Genomic DNA, 16,387 nt, shown 5'->3' with positions numbered 1-16,387 from the left:
GGGTAGTAGTAAATTGGTAATATGAAATCAACTCTGTGGACTGACCTTGAAGAAGGATCACTCCTGGACCTAAAGTCCATGGTTATGTCTGCTGTACATAGAAGTGCTTACAGTTAACACTCTCGCGAACTTTGACCTTTTTGAACCAAACAGGAACATCACTTTATGATTAGAAGCATGGCTTTGAGAAACACTTGGTTTCAAATTCAGCTCCGTGACCTTGGACAAATTACTGAAACTTCCTAAGTCTTGCTAAGTCAGTTTCCTTTTCTTTTTGAAAATGGGAATCATAAAATCTATTTTTCAAGAGTAGTGAGAGCTGAGAGAGGAGAGGTAAAGCTTTTGATGGAGCACCCAGCACACAGCAAGTGCCCAATAGATATTAGCTATTATTATTTACAGGTTTGACATCTCATATTGAAACCAGGACTTGTGTGTGTGTGTGTGTGTGTGTGTGTGTGTGTGTGTGTATGTGTGGAATGGAGGACAAAAGGAAGCAGGGAGTAGGTGAGATCAGCAGAGGATGCCCACTGAAGTTCATGTAGATGAATACTGCAGGGGTAGCCAGAGAAAGAGATAGCAGCAAACCCTTTCTGGAAGAGCCATTTTATTTCCCTTCAAAAAGAAGGAGGACGTGGCGAGAAGTGCATCTGAACTGCTAATGTGCACAGACTAGATATTAATTTCTTAGGCTTTTTATTTGTTTTTTTTTCACCCTTTCTGACTTTTAGATTTATTTCTCTAGTCATCTTCCAAAGTAATATTCCTGGTTGACACATTGTCCAAGGTAGACTACCCTGTCCTGTGTGACAGGGACCACAGATATGAATTCTGGAGAGGAGGAAGCAATCTAATGGCTGCTATAATATATTAGGGCACAATACAAGGCATTCTATCTCAAGGAGCTTGCAGGGGCTCTTTTGCATACAGAGCTCTCCAGTAGCCCACATTATTCATCAGCAGCAAGCTTGAGTGGTCCAAACAGCATAGTGAAATACTCCTGATGTGGGATTCCCTTCTGTATGCTGTGAATGCCATTGGTGAATAAAGAAACTTCCTTGGCCTGTTGATAGGGCAGAACTTAGGTAGGCAGGGAAAACTAAACTGAATGGTGGGAGAAAGAGGCAGAGTCAGAGAGAAGCCATGTAGCCCTGCCAGAAACAGATGCTGGACAGAACTTTACCTGGTAAGCCACAGCCACGTGTCAATACACAAATTACTAAAAATGGGTTAAATTAAGATATAAGAGTTGGCCAATAAGAAGCTAGAGCTAATGGGCCAAACAGTGATTTAAATAATATGTTATCTGTGTGGTTATTTCAGGACTAAGCAGCCAGGAACCAACAAGTGGCTTTCCTCATTACAACATGGGGTCAACTCTGAATGGGCGGCATGCTGCAGCTCCTATAAGAGAGGTTTTCCTGATTCAGCAGTAGCAGAAAAAAAGCCATGCTGTTTTGAAATGCCAGCTTTCTGGGCCATGCTGCCATGCCAGAACAACCTCTGGCTTTTTCAGGAGGCTGAGCATTTAAATGAGGTTTGTGAACAGGGTGCTACAACTTGTTTAATGGCAACATAGACTGGCTGTGTGCCTAAAAATGGGGCTGTAAGCATGGCTCTCAGAGGCAGCAAATAGCTTCGCCATGATAGACTGGGTGGGGCAAGCAGGTAGTGGCATATTTCCCCTACCAATGGTGCCACTTATGTTCATAAGAAGGGCTTAGCATTTTAAGAAAAAGTTCTGGTCAGAAAATAATTATAGCTATGCAATAAAGACAAATCCATATGGAAAAGAACTCTAAATGGGTCACAGTGTTGGATAAATGTACGTAGAAAAACAATATAGACCATTAAAAATGTAAATGTTTTTTTAAAAAAGGTAAAGTTTTTAAAGAGACAGTGTACAGATAGTTATGGATTAAAAAAGGAAGGATAATAAAATAAATACTAAAAAAAGTAATAGAGTAAAAAAAATAAGCCATGCAAAGATGGACTATATACAGAGAGTCTGGATTATGTATATTATTGTGCCTTCTTGGAATTTTTTGACTGTGAAGGAGCTAAGTACAGAGAGATATTCCATTGTACAGACTGTTAAACTAAACCAGCATATATACTCTAAAGGTATTTTGTTTTCAAAATATGGACATAAGGACATGTTGCTTTAGAAAAGAGGTTCTTCTTTTGTTTCCTCAGAGGATGAGAACCTCTGGATTGCTTTCAGACTAATATGATTTGATAGACCATGACCCCTTGAAAGGTTGCTGTGAACACCCCCCAAAATTACTTTGCTCAACGAAAAGCAGGAAGCTGTATGGAGAGAACTATGCCCATATTCCTAAATATTGTTTATAAATGTTTGTTTATATTTAAAGGGAAATATATATATTTAAAGGGAAATCTATAGAGATTTGCATTGGTATGGATCTTGGTTTCTCGATACAAATTTAAGGTCAATTTTGCTATATGTATACAATCCTTAATTAAAGTATTATGTTTGTGTAGCTCAGTTAAAAATGTAATGTATAATTAAGAAATATAGGTTAATAGATAATCATCTATAATAGTTAAGCTTGTAGTCATGTTAGTTAGATTTTCTAGATGTACAGAGATGTAGTTCGGATGGATAGGCATTCTTCAAACCTTTCAAAGACTACAGAATATGGCATTTAAAATGTTTTAAGAACTTAGGACTTTTCATGACTTTGAGACACATTTGCTTCTGGCACAACTAATCTACTTCAAGAGGATGATGGGCATTAAAAGCGGTTCCTTATGGACTTGGCTAGCCATTTTGGCAAGAAACTGCTCTTGCCTAGACTGTTTGATGGTATTCTGTGTGAACTGGACATGCAGGACCCATGGAAAATGACTACTGAACTTGCCTAAAGGTGAGATGATCTTTTGGGGTTCCTGCTTCATGAAAGAGTCGGCCAGACATTTTACACGACACAGAAGAAAGTGACTGGATAACTGCCAATATAGACAGAACTGTCTTTGAAATTTCCTGCTTCAGGGAAAAGTCTGTCAGATACCATGGGCCTGTAGGCTGAAGATAGATGTTCCGATGATACAGAAGAACTTTGGGTGATTGTCCAGGCATTGAGATGTCTCTGTCAATTCTAGAGCTCTGGCAGTAGCTTATAATGCACTTTTTGTTTTCTTAGGTAATATTTTATTCTTCTGGAGTCTTTGATGGAATTGAAGAATTTATAGCTATAACATAGGTTTCCTTACTTATGATAAAAATAAAGTATATATAAATATTATAATTGTAATTCTTGCTTGATAACCATTTTGTTACATGTAATTTTACTATGTTAAAGTTAAAACCTTCCTTATCATTTAAACAGAAAATGGAAGGTGATGTGGGATTCCTATCTGTATGCTGTGAATACCATTGGTGAATAAAGAAACTGCCCTGTTGATAGGGCAGAACTTTGGTAGGCAGGGAAAACTAAAGTGAATGCTGGGGAAAGGAGGCAGAGTCAGAGAGAAGCAATGTCACCTTGCCAGAGACGGGAGCTGGATGGAACTTTATCCAGTAAGCCACAGCCACATGGTGATACACAGATTACTAGAAATGGGTTAAATTAGAAATCTTTAATAAATAAATAAATAACAAAAAAAAAGAAATGGGTTAAATTAAGATGTAAGAGTTAGCCAATAAGAAGCTAGAGCTAATGGGCCAAGCAGTGATTTAATTAATACAGTATCTATGTGGTTATTTTGGGTCTGAGCTTCCGGGCAGTAGGGAAATACACAAGAGGCCTCATTACAACATACCTGCCAGAGAAAGGACTCATTTTGTCTTCACCACACACTTTTGAAGTGACCTTGAAAAAGTCACATGACTAAGTAGGCAGAAAACAGAAGACCCCACAGCTTCCCCAGCCAGATGGATACTCAGGATTCATTGCATCTACCCATTCCTCTGACGCCATGGAAAACTGCACTCCCAGATGTTTTCAAGAGAAGCATTTCTTCCTTTCTCCTCATTCTCCTTTCCCTTTTGTTATTTAATTATGGTGAAGAGATAGAACTTATTATTCCAAGGTTTTCAAACTTGGAATTTCTTGGCTTTCCAGGTCCAGGAAGGTAGCTGGCTGTAAATATTAGGAAGCTATGGAAGAAAGAGCAATCCATCCAAATGTACTTTATCTGTGCAGCCTGAACAAAACCCATCTGCTCTCTGAGGCCTTCGCAGCCTGTGACCACATTGTAATGTCTGGATTACAGACTAACAGGATCACTGATATTGTTTAGTTACAGGGAAAATTTGTTCACTAAATGATTAGAAGGATATGCCTGGACATTCCTGGTAAACATTGTATGTGTGAAATCCTACAATTAGAAACATCAAGGTCTGAATCTTTGCTCTGAAGAAAACTTTGTTAGAAGATTTTTTTTTTTTAAATAAAGAGGTATTTTCTTCGATTTTTACCTTTTTTTGGGGGGGATTCCTCTTAAAAATGCAAATAGAGCTTTAGCTATTCCCTAGGTGATCAAAATGACCCAGTTAATTGCTAGAGAGACAAGTAAATCCCGAATGCTTCAATTCAGCAGTTCCTAAGCTCATTTTAAATTTCTCTGGCTCCCAAAGAAAAATATGATTGTCCTTTCCCTCATTTTATTTTTTATGCTGTAATTATTATTTAATGGACTCTGAAATTCTCTGGTGTGTTTGGGTGGTATAAATACACTAGTGTGCAGAGGGTGGACACAAGTGATCTTTTGATTCTCCCCCACTTTTCCTCTTTCAGGCAGGGCAAATTCATCACACTGCAGGTGCAGCCTCAACCAATGTCTCTGGGAAAAGCGCAAAGGCGCAGCTGGTCTCCAAGCAAAGCATAAAAGCCGGGGGTCACAATTCATTCAGCTCCTAAGAGTAACTGGGCATGGCCAGCACATTAGTGCTTTGAGGGGTGTTAGCCAGGTCTAGAAAATAAGGCAGAGTTAGTCTGAGTGGACTAAAGAATTGCCAAAGAAAATTATAAGAAAGAAAGAAGAAAATAAGAAAAGAAAAATGAGAAGTCAAAAGTCCAGTGCCAGCTGGCAAGATACCAATCCAAGTGGGTGGTTTGGCATGGTTGAGAAGAGGCTGTGTAGTCTCAGACTGTGACTGGGCTCCAACTGATCAAAGGCAAACAGGCTGCTTCCCTGCAAAATCTGGTGAAGCCAAGTTGGAAGGTTCAGAGATGGCCAGGAACATCTTAACAGACCTTTCATTTTCAGGTTACATATTCGGATAGGAACTCTAACTTCATTCCAGATCTCCAACCACACTGCCTATTATAGAATTCCTCTCTCTCTTTGTTTCTTAAAAAAAAAAGTAAATTACATTTGTTGGTCTGGGAGGGATATGCCATGATGCATGTATAGATCAGAAGACAATCTCTAGAGGTTGGTTCCTTTCTAAGGTCTGATCTCAGGTCATCAACCTCTGGTTTTTGCTTCCATCTCTGAGCACAGTACACATTTTTCATTCCTGCAGATGCTCAGGCTGAGCTGAGAGCCAACAATATGCAAGCATTCCTCTGCTCCAAAACTCTAGGAGAGTAATGCTTCTTTCAGATTCTGACCCCTATGGTCAGCCCCTTATGACCTGAGGCATGACTCTTGGCCCTGGATTCTTAAGAAAAATTGAGTTTCGTTGTTTATTTTTATTTTCCAAGAAAATACAAAGAAGTCTCAAGAAGAGGGCACAGCTAGGTTCATATTTTAGCATTACCAATGGTGCAAAAGACAAATTACTTCACTTGCCGGTCTTGGCTTCCTACTCTGTTAGCAGGATACAGTTATAGCTCATGTGTAGTTATGCCTCATATGCATTTTGTGAGAATTAAATGAAAGAACATTTCTTAAGGAGTGTCTGGCATAAGGCAGGTTTTCACAATATAATTTCCTCTGGAGTTCCCATCATAGAAGATCTGAGTCAGATGCTGCAACCCCAAGAGTCTTCTCTTCCTACAAGGATATAGAGGTGTCTTCTGAAAATTATCTGGAACACCTTTTCCTCTTTTTCTGCCTGACATTTACTTGGTACATTATTTTTACCTTACAATATTCTGGGAATGCAGGAATATTGCAAGAACTGACTGATGCACAGGGTTCTAAGGGATCTCTTTGGAAGACACAATTAGAAAGCTATGGTGGTGCACACCTTTCATCCCAGTTCTCTAGAGTAAGAGTCTAGTGGATCTCTGTGAGTTTAAGGCCAACCTGGTCTATAGAGCTACTTCCAGGACAGCCAGGGTTGTTATACAGAGAAACCCTGTCTCAAAAAATCAAAACAAAACAAAGAAAATCTTACATTACCTCCCATAGACACATGATCCTATAGCCATGGGTAAACCATGAAGTATCTGAACAAGAGACTGGTTTCTTGGGTGGTGGGTCTCAGAGTTGTTGAAGACAATGCATGTTCTTCCCAGAGACTTTATCAAAATAGTCACAGGGAAGAGTGGGACATTCTCTATCCCTAGAGATTTCTAGATCATCAGAAGTATAGAGCAAAATTAGTTTAGTTTCCACTGAACTCAACTTGGGGATGTGGCAGTCCCCAGAATTTAAATCCACTTTATTATAATACAAAAGTACAAGCCAATGTCTTCTTGGGGAGCTTAAGGGAAGCTTGGCAACTTCCCACAAATCAAGACTACCTCTTGAAAGTCAGAACACATTTGCAAAAGTGCCATTGTTTCGAAGATAATAAACAAGTCATAAAATGTTAATTAAATCTTCACATTTTTGTTACTTAGTATTTTTGCTTTGTAGTTTGATGGGAAATCTCTCTTTTTCTTTTGCATGCACTAAGTTAAAATGCATTTGTATGCCTCTTGATTGCAAGAGAGGTTAACAGATAAAACATCTCACATTTCTGGTTGTTATGAAAAGTGATGTTCTCAGCAAGCTTCATTCTCTACCCATCTACCAAGCAAAAACAAAACGTTAAGCCAGTAACAGAAGCCAGGGATGGAATCCACCCTATCTCCTGCACACATCTTAGTTATTCCGGATGGAAGCAGCTAGCTAAGCTAAGTGAGTTTGGGAGAAGGCGATATGAATCCCTTTGAAGAAGCAAATCATTTTCCCCCCTCACAGACACTCTTACGTCTTTTCTTAAAAAACAAACACGCAAAAACAAGCCAAGAACAAACATCTCCCAATCTAGTACATATCTGCCTCTCACTTTGCATCCATACATACTTAATGTGTGTGGAAATCTGCTCTCTGTTTCACCCTTTTCTTCCAACCTCTGCTGAAATCTGGTGTTAGTAAACTGTAACCAGCAAGTTCAGTATGATGGTGCTGACTGAATCTGATTAACTTAATAAGTTAAAAAGATTTTCATTGTTTATGATGTCACAGGGCCAGGCACAACAAATCTTGCCCTTAAGGAGCTTATATTCTTAAGAAGAGAGAGTAAGACAATGACCCTAGAAGATAACACACGTCAAACAGGAGGAGTGGATATGTGGGTCCTCTGAAGAAGACATTAGAATTGCCAGCTTGTGACTGTCCTGCTCCATCAGTGCCACCCAATGTGACTCCCTGCCATGTCAGAAGCCTTCCGTATGTACATATCCCAGCACGACAGCTCCTGAGTGCCTATTTCATACTTGAAATGTGTCCAGTGGGAACAAGAAATGGAATGTTTATGCTTTATTTCATTTTGATTGATTTTAATTAGAGTTAAATAACCAGATGTGACCAGCAACTACCGTTGCAGACAGTGTGGCCATGGCTCTCCAAATCCAGCTGTTCATTAAATTGGGATCATTTTAAGGCTGTGAATTCTTTAGCCTCATGAGAGTTGATGAACTACATCCAGATGGGGTCTGAAGAGACATGTGCATTTGTAAAAGTTCCACAGAGGGCTGACATGTGGACCAAGTTTAGATACTTCAGCCTTCCTCTGTCTTGGTTTGGCTCTGCTCAGACACCACTCAGAGGCTCAGGAAATCTCCAAGGCGCTTGCCTGGATCCTGCTATCTGCTAAGACACAGCTAGACTTGGCTTTGTCCTATCCATTCTATGATGCACGTACTCAGAGGTGACTTAAACTTCATGTTCATATAATGATCGAGAGGTCCAAGGTTATGTTTATTCATCAGAGAAGGCACTGTCCTTAGCAGAACAACTAGTCTGCAATAATTCAATAAATATGTGCTCAAGCAAACAAGGGGATGATACACTTAGAGAGCCTTCCATTTTCTCTGTTACACCACAGAGAACAAATTCTCAGAGATAGGTGTATTGTCAGTGGAAGAACATAGAAGATAAACAGGAAAGTTGAGACACTGCTAAATGGGAATGGTATCACATTGCCTTGGAGGTTCTCATCCTTACAGCCACAGAGAAGGGCATTTGCCAACCCTTCAGCGGGAACCTTCTTTGTGTAGGAGATGGTGACTAGTTCACAACTGGTCAGTGTTCAGAGAGAGATACTGTGCAGTTCTCAGCCCTAAATGAGACATCTATATTGTACCCTTTTCTCCCAAGGCAGGGATGATGTGCAGGAGAGGGTCGGAAGATTGTGAGAGCCACAGGCAGTCGATGATTACAAAGAAACAGCGTACTGGACACAACACGGCAGACATATGTAGGAATTCACGGTTGCTGTGACCACATGTGCATAACACTGCAGCTGTACATAGAAACACATGGTGGCTGTGACCACATGTACATATAATGCTAAGGCCGTACATAGGAACTCTCAGTGGCTGTGACTATACGGACACAACACTACAGCTGTTCATAGGAACACATGGTGCCTGTGATCACATGCACAAGATCTGCACAAGACCAAGCCAGACAAAAGCCCAGTTTGACCGAGAAGAGGCTCTTTATGTCCCACCCATATGCTGAGCAGCTGAGAGGTTATTGGCAGTTAATGGTTGCCAGGTGAGGGACAGTCAGTTTTCTTTAGGGATGTGGGTCCTCAGAGCCCCTTCATGGTCCAGTAGATGACCCTGTATCCATGCACACACTAGCAGTACCACCGAGTAGACTCAACAGGCTTTAAAACAGAATATGAGAAATTTAGCAGAAATGGTGGTGGGGGAGTGAAGGGAGAGGAACTTAAGGGAGGGGATAGGGGCCAGATCAAAATACATTACATGCATGCATGAAATTCTTAAAAAAATAAGTTCACAATTTGAACGAAAAGGAATTGAAAATCCTAAGGAAATAATTCTCTTTCCAGTCTTCTAGGATGAGGAAAGCATATGTCTTCACTATAACTCAGGTATTTGTAAGTCAAGAACTGGAGGCCACAACTGTTCTTTGTATTATTTGAAAATAATAGAAAATATCCCCCCCCCCAAAAAAAAACCCTGTGTTTTGTTACTGTATGTCATGACTCAGTATATTTTCTAAAGGGAAGGCTTCTTAAAACTATTCAGAATTATTTTCTGATGGTGTCCAGTAGAAGACAGTGCACAGAATGGACATCAGAAATGGTGCTAAATACACACACACACACACACACACACACACACACACACACACACAAGTTCATATTATTGTGAGAAAGATAGAAATTGCTTTGTCAAACTCTGGAAATTATCTCTTTATTTTACGGTAGCAAAAAAAAGAGGTGGGGGAGGTCTGGGAAAATATGATACCAGAGAAGGTGGCTCTTCAGAATGAAGCTGAGGACCAACAGACTGAGATCCCAACTTGGCTCTGTACATGCGTTGTGTCCTTAGTCACCCCGACCTCCTTTGCTATGGTAGCCCTGTCCTTACCCAGTGGGTTGTGAAAGGATGCAATGAGCTCACATACAGAATGTCCAGGTCACACATGTCTAGACTTGGTCTAGACTGAATTGTGTACTTCCTAAGAAAGAGGCGAAGTAGTAATCTCAAGATCTTAGATGATGGCTATTTTTGCTACAGAAGTTACAGAACTAATTCATTGTGAAAAACTGGGACTGAAATTAGATGGACTATAAGCCCAACACCACTAATACTCTTTAAAAACAATATTTTTATGTTTAGTGGGAGGAGTGTGAATGCACACACACGCACACACACACACACACACACACACATTAGTATAGTTTTACGACAACTTGTGGAGTCCATTCTTTCCTTCTACCATGGAAATTCTGGGGACCTAGGACAGATTGGTTAAGTTTGGTGGAAAGCACATTTACCTGCTGAGCCCATGTTGGCCCTAAAGGGAGAGAGAAGATGATGAGGCCCCAGGGCGAGCACCTGGGGATTTGCAAGCTGGAAAGGGGTATGCTAACATGAGCCTGCTGCTGCGCAAGAGCTTCATCTTGGCCTCTAGTCTCTAGAAAAACCGTGAAACCAAAAACTCTATTGTTTTAAGCTATCCAGTTTATGGTACTTTTATATAATAGCCTTAGGGAACCAACAATGTGTATGGTTTTAATACACATAATAATTACTTAAGGCCATGTAAACTACTTTTCTATGATACTCATTTTATTCATACTTAAGGCACTGATTGTCCCTAGGTACCTCCTCCCCACCACTCTCCCAATACACACTATGGATTAGGAAAGGAATCTGTGTTCAGTACTGTCTCAAGTTCTCATGGATGGAGATAGGAAAACCCAGTTCTTCATTTCAAGAACTTCAGTAAATTCAGTGATTTCTGCCTCTTCATTTCCAAGAACCTCACAGCCCAGACCAGTAACAGTTCATGAACCATCTCAGGTCTATGCCCAAACTCCACCTTCTTTTAAGATTTTAAAAACCATATACAAGACACACTGCGGACATTCTCAAATCAGGACCAAGAAAAAAAGATTTTCTTTTTTCTTGGCTAAATCACTTGTACACTTAAGGCCCTCTCCATTTGAAGAAGTAGGATATTTGTCTATCTTGAATTAAAGACACAATTTAACATTATTGAACTGAGAAATGGACAGGAGGCTAAACAGAACAGAACTGCTACCAACAATGGGGCTATTTTTACTGCTGCTTTTAGCAAGAACAGTGATATAAAAGCTATCATGGAACCAATTAATTTTAGTCTATTACGGATTATTTTAACTCTCTTTTTTTTGTAGTATGTCTACATAAACTAATTGCTTTCTAATTAGTGGCCTGAACAAACATTAAATAAATGCTACATCTTTAGTTTTGCAACATTAATGCAGGTTTGTACTTTAAGTACTTCACAGAATATTGGCTAGTGTTTTTATTCTGACATGGATGCACTTTTCACTGTGTTAAATAAGTATGACAATGGAGCCGGTTACTACAATAGTTTTGAACACTCAACACTATAGAAGCACCTACAAAAATACAAGACTTACCATGGTCGATACAGAACACGCCATGTGTAGACTGCTAATGCCAAGGTATAGATTTTTGCATGCTCACGAAGCTGAGCACCTCCATTAGACTGTATCACATTTGATTTCACTCCAAGGCAGGACTAAAGATTTGCCTATAGTAGTGAAAATACTCTCTTCATCAAATTATCCCAACCAGTCTATTTATTTCGGACATTTATTGCGTTTTTCTTTGCTTTGTTCTATACTGTCTCCTTTCATTTTAATCTAACAGTTATCTGACTTTGAAAAATGATATATCCAGTAAGATGTGAGCTTATAGCTCTGATGTTGTGTCATTCTCTAAAGAGTCTGGCTACTTGAAATTTGAAAATTTCCAAACTTTAAGAAAATGCGAAGGATGTATCTCCTTCCCATTAAAATGTTCCTGTAAATTCTGAAGAGAGTGCCTGGGGCTATAGCTTAGTTGGTATAGTTGGTAGATCGCTTGCTTTGAACTTATGAAACCCTGGGTTGGATCACTGGCACTGCATAACCAAGTGTGCCAATGCATACCTTTAATGCCAGCACAGGGAGGCAAAGGCAGGAAAACTAGAAATTCACAGCCATTGGCTACACAATAAGTTCAAAGCCAGCCTGTGATACATTAGGCCCTATTTCTCAATAAATAGAAAGAATTCAAAGACAAATGTGTGAAAGAAGATGCATCTCTGGCAGAAACTCTCCCATTGGTCAAGGTGAAATACAGCAGTGTCCAGGTGAGGGTCAGCAGTTGCCCTTTGGCTTAAGAGGAAGCAAGCACACAGAGCTAAACATTTCACAGCAGCAAAACAGGGCCAGATGTCCCCAAACTCTTAAAATAAACTTAGTTTCCAGTGCTCCTTATAAGCTATTTTCATATAACCATACTAATAAGATGTCAAGATCTGTGTGACTTTGGCATTTCTAGAGAATAAAGAAAACAATACGCCTACACCCAGAGGAAGAATGTTTTACGATGGCCAAAGCCAGAAGACAGGGCCAAAAAGATGGAAAGGGTGGTCTGCACCTGTCACACTGGGACTGCGTAATTTTCAGGAGCTGTTGCCTTGTTATATGTCAGATATAGACTCCTCCAGAGGCCAGAGACAGGTCCCATAATTTCAGTTTTATTATCTCTCTGTCTATGGATCAAACAATCAATCAACCATTAGTTATATGTCCACCTAAAGATCATCTATTTTCCCATCTACTCTATTGGTTCTTTTTCTTTGCAAAGCCCTGATTCATTCATTCATTCATTCATTCATTCATTATTCCTCTATCTTTTCTCTGTCTACCTACCTACCTAACTCCCTATCCATCCATCCATCCATCCATCCATCCATCCATCCATCCATCCATCCATCCATCCATCCTTCTCCCTATCAATCAATCATCAATCATCTGTCTGTCTATTTGTCATTTATTTACCTACCTAGCATCTATCTGCCTGCCTACCTTTTAGTTCTGTTTCTTTGGAGAACACTGACTAGTTCAACTGTCAGAATTCCCATAATGCAGGAAAGCTTGATATTAAAGTCATGTTTGTTAGCTTTTGAATTCTTGACCTTTTATGTGGTAGCACTAGCCTCAATTGTCTAACTGGATTTCAATGCACACTGGGATACATTGCAGTATTCTCTTAGTTACATATAAGAAAACTAACTTGTAGTATAAAATGTAGAAAAATGATAGGCTTGGGAAATTTATAAATTTAAATTTCTAGTTAGCTTAATGGTTCCTAAAAACCTTGTGGTTTCAAACCTTAATATTTTATTTCTTCCTTTTTGTAACTTTATTTTTAACATATTTTCTTCAAAATCCTGATAATGAATTGATATTGGATTTTTTTTTAAAGTCTAGAGCCCTTGTTATTAACTTATTTTCTTAAAAATTTCCCCTTTTCTCCTAAAAGTAGACTTTGGTGTGTGTGTGTGTGTGTGTGTGTGTGTGTGTGTGTGTGTGTGTGTTTGTGTAGGGGTATTTAGTTAATCAGAATTTCTGTTAATCAGGATTTTAAATTGTTTTTGGCAAATTACAATTAGGTGAAAACTACTTTCATGAATTTGAAATCATTTCTTATTATAGCATCTCCTTGATACAGATGTGTCCCCTATCTTTATATGCATTTGAAACTAATGGTCCAGCACTCAAAAGTGTTCAGAGCACAGATGACCCAGGCACTGTAAACCCACACTTTAGTGGCTGGTCCTTCATTATGCAGTTAAGGTCTTGTCTAATCAGATGGTGCAAGGGAACAGCTGAAAACATTAACATGCCTGCAGGCACTATAAATCATGCTTTCCACGTATCCTCCTCAAGTTGCAAGTGAAAAGAACAATTGTCCTTGAATATCCACAGTATAACTCATAACCATTAAAAGATAAAGTAACCCAATGTTATTAGATCATCTTTATTAGATGTTAGGCCCCTAGTTTTCTAATAGAAGTAGTAGTTAATATTTTGAGCTTCAAAATGAAAGTCATTTTATTTATTTTTTTAAAATATTTATTTATTTATATTAATTTATTATGTATACAATATTCTGTCTGTGTGTATGCCTGCAGGCCAGAAGAGGGTACCAGACCTCACTACAGATGGTTGTGAGCCACCATGTGGTTGCTGGGAATTGAACTCAGGACCTTTGGAAGAGCAGGCAATGCTCTTAACCTCTGAGCCATCTCTCCAGCCCGAAAGTCATTTTAGTAATGATGCAAAACTAAACTTTTCTCTCAAATAAAAGGGCACTTTCTTAGTAACACACCATTTTGACTAATTTTCAACAGTAACTTGACTCTCTTCTTCTGAAACAACCACTTCATCGCATGAGACTTTGAGTATCAAGCTATTGCTGGAAATCATCCTGTTTCTCAGTGGGTTTGGGTGAGAATTAGAAATCAGTAATTGAAAGACCCTACAGACCCCCTCCTCAAAACCCGCAGCTAGCATGCTCCCGGGGGAACGTCCTGTTTGCTTAAAATAAAAAAATTCTCCGGATCAGCAGCCAGCCTGCTCTCGTAAGAACATCCCATGTGCTTGAGAGAGCAGGATGTCTATAAGATAGGAAGACTGCAAGGCAGGAGATTTAGGTTGTGTCATAAGAGGAATGGAAATCCGGACAGGGAATATGTACAGGGCTTTTAAAATTTTGCTAAGGCATTTTTACTTATTTCTTATTGGGGAAACTGTGGGATGATTTCTCTAATAAGGATCAATCCATTAGCTGTGTGCAAGGTAGAGGGGGAAGAGGAAGAATAAATAAATATCCTTGATGATGTGGATGTCCTTCTGTATATGTGTTGCTTTTACTGGACAATAAATAAAGCTGTTTAGGCTAATGGCTTAGCAGAGTAAAGCAAAGTGGGAAATTTGAACAGAGTTATATAAAAGAATAGACATAGTCAAAGAGAGGCCATGTAGCTGCTGAAGGAGAAAGATGCTAGAACCTTACCGGTATGCCACAACCTCATGGCAATACACAGATTAATAGAAAGGGTTAATTTAAGATATGAGAAGTAGCTAGGAATACACTTGAGCCATTGACCAAACATTCTTGTAACTAATATAGTTTCTATGTGATTATTTGGGTCTGGGTGGCTGGGAAACACAAAATGATGCCCAACATTCAGCAACGAACATCCACATAAAGTCTAAAACAGCTTTAAATAAAAGCACTTCTAGATCCACAAAAGTAGGACCCAAGCACAGCTTCTTGGTAATTATATATTTTCAGATAGACTTGTTTGCTAGAGGCAAGCAGAGGCATGATTCCTTTAAGAGAAGGCTACAGAGAAAGCCTGTCTTGAAAAATAAAAAGAAAATAAAAATAATAAAATAAGAAAAAGAAAAAGTAATTGTGCTCCATAGATGACGAAGGTAATGATTTGTCAGTTAACTCTGTGACACTCAGGTATAATAAAAGGAAAATGCATTAGAAGGGACAAGAAGGCCATGAAAATAAGTCAAAAGAAGGAAGCTAGCTTACAAGACACTCACATTTTAATTATAATTTTTCTTTTTATTCTTTTGTTTTCTGATAATCAAGATTTGGGCAAGTTAATCAAGATATATAATACAAGAGAGATTTTATTTTTCTCTCCTGGTGTGACCTTTATTCTTGGATATAAGCCATATCCAACACGTCAGACACTGGCATGCCACACAGCCAGCAAGGACTCCATGCTATTCTTTCACAGAGAAATGAAAGGTTTCTGCTCTTTCTCTCCTAGCACTACACCGATTCATTTTTTTTTCATTTTGTATGTGGTGTGTGCATACGTGTCTACCTGTTCATAGATGTCTTCTCTTTATGCATGTACACCGGATACCAGAGGCTGATGCTCAATGTCCTCCTCTCTCTCCCTCTATCTTTTTGCTTTGGAGACAGGGTCTCTGATTGAATCTGGAGTTCATCAATTCAGCTAGTGGAGAAAACTCACAGGACACTTCTATCTCTGTCTCCTAGTGCTGGGTTGCAGGCATGCACATCTGTCCACACCTGGCTTTTACATGGGTGCTATCGATCTGAACTCAGGTCCTCAGGCTTGTGCAGTCACCTCCCCAGCCCCAACTCCTCTTTATGCATCTCAAACCCTTCTTTTTCCATTCCTCATACCAGCTCTGTCTTCTTTGTTTTTAGATCACACTAGTCTTTCTCCTGTCCCTCAAGCCCACCAAGCTCCTTTCTACCTCTGTGCCTTCACTTGCAAAGTTCTCCCTGCTCCACATCCTTTGCCTGCCAAACTCTTACAGATTTTTGTTCAGATATCACCTCTCTGAAGAGGTCTTCTCTTAGATATCTCCAGGTCGTATTCCTTAAGCCCCATGATCACTGGACTTATCAGTACAGCCATGATTTCATATTTACTTGGGTGATTACCAGATTATTGCTTTTCTCTCCCAGCAGTCAGCAAGCTCTATGCAGGAAGGCAGATTGTATCCACCCTTTGCTCACTGTCTTCCCAGCTTATGGGAAAAAAGAATCTGCTCACCAACGGTACTGTCACTGTTTGCCAAATGACTGAACTGCAAACTGTCATGCTCTGAGAACTGTGCCAAGTTCTTTCCCATATATACGTATATCTGCAGATG

At 39.4% G+C, this 16,387-nt stretch overlaps 1 protein-coding gene across 2 annotated transcripts in view; it reads right to left on the bottom strand.

Moving 5' to 3' along the window:
• Positions 1-16,387, bottom strand: part of Lrrn1 (leucine rich repeat neuronal 1) — a 39,984-nt gene that overhangs the window by 11,895 nt on the left and 11,702 nt on the right. The window contains exon 2 of one of the 2 annotated variants that reach the window (XM_026788272.1): positions 16,288-16,378. The exons of the other annotated variant lie outside the window; for it this stretch is intronic. The gene's annotated coding sequence lies outside the window, so the exon portion shown is untranslated. The remainder of the gene's footprint in view (positions 1-16,287; positions 16,379-16,387) is intronic. 2 annotated transcript variants of the gene reach the window in all.

The sequence above is a fragment of the Microtus ochrogaster genome, unplaced genomic scaffold, assembly GCF_000317375.1.
Source record: "Microtus ochrogaster isolate Prairie Vole_2 unplaced genomic scaffold, MicOch1.0 UNK1, whole genome shotgun sequence".
Classification (NCBI taxonomy): domain Eukaryota; kingdom Metazoa; phylum Chordata; class Mammalia; order Rodentia; family Cricetidae; genus Microtus; species Microtus ochrogaster.
The sequence above is the reverse complement of the archived record's forward strand: the minus strand, read 5'-3'. Positions and strand labels throughout refer to the sequence as shown.